Source organism: Silene latifolia, chromosome X (genome assembly GCF_048544455.1).
Source record: "Silene latifolia isolate original U9 population chromosome X, ASM4854445v1, whole genome shotgun sequence".
Classification (NCBI taxonomy): domain Eukaryota; kingdom Viridiplantae; phylum Streptophyta; class Magnoliopsida; order Caryophyllales; family Caryophyllaceae; genus Silene; species Silene latifolia.
The window spans coordinates 127,924,008-127,926,823 of record NC_133537.1 but is presented as its reverse complement, the minus strand read 5'-3'; the positions used below and the strand labels follow the sequence as shown (position 1 = coordinate 127,926,823).

At 38.8% G+C, this 2,816-nt stretch overlaps 1 non-coding gene across 1 annotated transcript; it reads left to right on the top strand.

Annotated features, from left to right (window-relative positions):
* The first annotated feature begins 1,101 nt into the window (after positions 1–1,101).
* On the top strand, positions 1,102–1,208 carry LOC141625969 (small nucleolar RNA R71). Its single transcript, XR_012535707.1, has one exon. It is a non-coding gene; the product is annotated as a small nucleolar RNA R71 (small nucleolar RNA).
* The last annotated feature ends 1,608 nt before the right edge of the window (positions 1,209–2,816 follow it).

Here is a 2,816-nt window from a genome sequence, read left to right as displayed (position 1 = left end):
CTCCATGAACTTTCCAAGTTGATCATCAAATTTGGGCTTGGCTTGACGACTTGGAAAAGGAAGTCTAATCACAATGGGCTCCTTTTCTTTGGCTTTGTCTTCATTTTTCTTTGAACTTTCTTCTTTTGATGATTCCCCTTCTTTGGGGCTTTGCACAATTTCTTCCTTTTCACTAGCTTTCACAACTTCATCCTCAACTTGCTCCTTCGGTGCTTCATATCTTGTACCACTTCTCAAGTGAATGGCACTAACCGTTTCATGTCTAGGGGGATTACTTTGAGGTGGTAATTGCCCCTTTTGTCTTTGTGAGCTTGAAGATGCTAGTTGAGTCAACTGTGTTTCCAACATTTTGGTGTGAGCTAGAATGTTGTTGATGGTGGTGTCTTTTGCTTGGCTATCTTTTTGCATTTGAGTGAAAAATTCTTGTTGATTCTTTTGCATTTGGAGGACCGCTTTTGGACATCAAAACCTTGGTCATTTTGGTGATTGTATGGATTTTGATTTTGGTAACCTTGGTTTTGATTGTAAAAGGGTCTTTGATTTTGGTTCCTCATGGGTGGTGGAGTGTATGTTGTTTGAGGGTTTTGAACATTTTGGCTTTTGTATGAGAGATTTGGATGGAACTTGGTGTTTTCATTGTAAAAATTTGAATAAGGGGTACCACTTTTGTAAGCTTGGAAAGCATTAACTTGTTCGGTTGTTCCCCTACACTCACTTGGGTCATGACCCAAAGTTCCACAATTCTCACATATCCCACTTGGGATTGATGAGGATGCCGTCATGGCATTGACATGATGCTTTGATGTTTTTTAGTTTTCCTCAAGTCTAGCCATAGCTTGTTCAAACTTCAAGTTGATTGTGTCAATGTGAGCACTAAGTTGAGCACCCAATTGAGTAACGGAGTCCACTTCATGCTTTCCTCCTCTAGTAGCCTTGCGAGGTCTACTATATTGTGAATTATGGACCGCCATTTCCTCAATCTTGTTCCATGTTTGATTGTCATCAACTTCGGTGAACATTCCATTTGATCCCATATTGAGAATGTTCCTTGAATCTTCATATAAACCATTCCAAAATTGTTGCACTAAAAACCATTCGCTAAGTCCATGGTGAGGACATGAGCGACAAATACCTTTGAACCGCTCCCAAGCTTCATACAAAGATTCTTCATCCCTTTGCTTAAAACCCGTAATTTGAGCTCTTAGCATGTTAGTCTTTTCCGGTGGGTAGAATTTTTTGTAGAAAGCTAGAGCTAACTTCTTCCAAGAATCTATTCCAAGGGTGGCCTTATCTAGGCCCTTCAACCATTGCTTTGCGGTGCCGATTAACGAAAAAGGAAATAAGACCCATCTTATTTGGTCTTGAGTCACGCCCGTTTGTGAGATAGCATCACAATAATCGCAAAAGGTTTCCATATGAGAATGAGGGTCCTCACTAGGCATTCCCCCGAATTGGCTCCTCTCAACTAGTTGGATGAAGGCGGACTTGGCAATAAAATTACCGGTGAGATGTTGCGGTGTAGGAGTACCATTTGGTAGATTCTCCTCGGTGGGTGTAGAGTGTGACGAGAATTTAGGCATTGTAGGTGGATTTTGTGGGATATTGTGTAATGGGTTTTCTTCTCCTTCTATTGCGAAAGGATTGACAAACTCACTAGTGGGTTGAACAACTTCACCAACACCTCTCAAATTCCTCCTAACAAGTCTCCTATTATTCGTCAAGGTTCTTTCGATTTCACGGTCAAAAGGTAACAAATCACCTTGTGACCTTCTAGACATGCAAAATATCAAACAACTCGAAAATAATTAGAACAAGCCTTGAGGAGTTTTACTTCCCCAAGGTGGAAAAGACACAACTAATAACAATAAAAGAAATCTTGAATCAATTAAACACCGTCCCCGGCAACGGCGCCATTTTTGATCGAGGCCATTTCGTGTTCACAATTAAGTATATGTGGTCGTTGGTCAATGGTCGATACAAAACACAATTTATACTTCACAAACAACTCTACAATTAGTAAAGAGGCAAGTAAAGGTCGGATCCCAAGGGACGGGTATTGAAATGAGAATTCTATTGTAACTAGTAGTGTCTAGGGGGTGTCACAAATTGGGTTGATGTAGAAAGTCACTAAACTAAAATAGCAATGAAAATAAACAAGCAAGATGAATAAAAAGGGGTGTAAACAATTGATTAAAAGCACTAGGGTGTCATGGGTTCATAGGGAAATCATGGGATATGATCATACAAACATGTTCTCAAATTATAAGCAAGCAATTATTGTTGTGATGGATTGAGTTGGGTTATATCTTACAATCCTAGGAAAGTTTGGGTCCCGGAGCCGAATCGATTAGATTGTACAACACCTACAAGTCGACTTAATCTTTCCTACTCAACACATGCATGGTCTAACAAGACTCGAGTTGGGTTATGTCTTACAAGTCTCATTGAAAAGATAGAAGATGATAGTAAATGCAAGGATTCATAGGCTTAGCATTTCATCAAATATAACATGTGCATGTATTAAGATCAAAACAAGCAAGCAAATAAGATATGAAAGCATATTGATTTAAGCATGAATCATTCCCCATGTTGGTTTCCCCTAATCACCCATTAAACCCTAGCTAAGAGACTACTCACTCATTATCATGTTGATCATGCTAGCAAGGTTGTCAATCATACCAACAATATGAAACATGATGAATAAATGAAAGTAATTAACAATAATTAAAAAGGGATTAAGAGATTATACCTACTAATGATTCCAATAATAAAGCAAGAATAATAGAAGTACTTGAATCCTAGATTGAGAGGTTGTC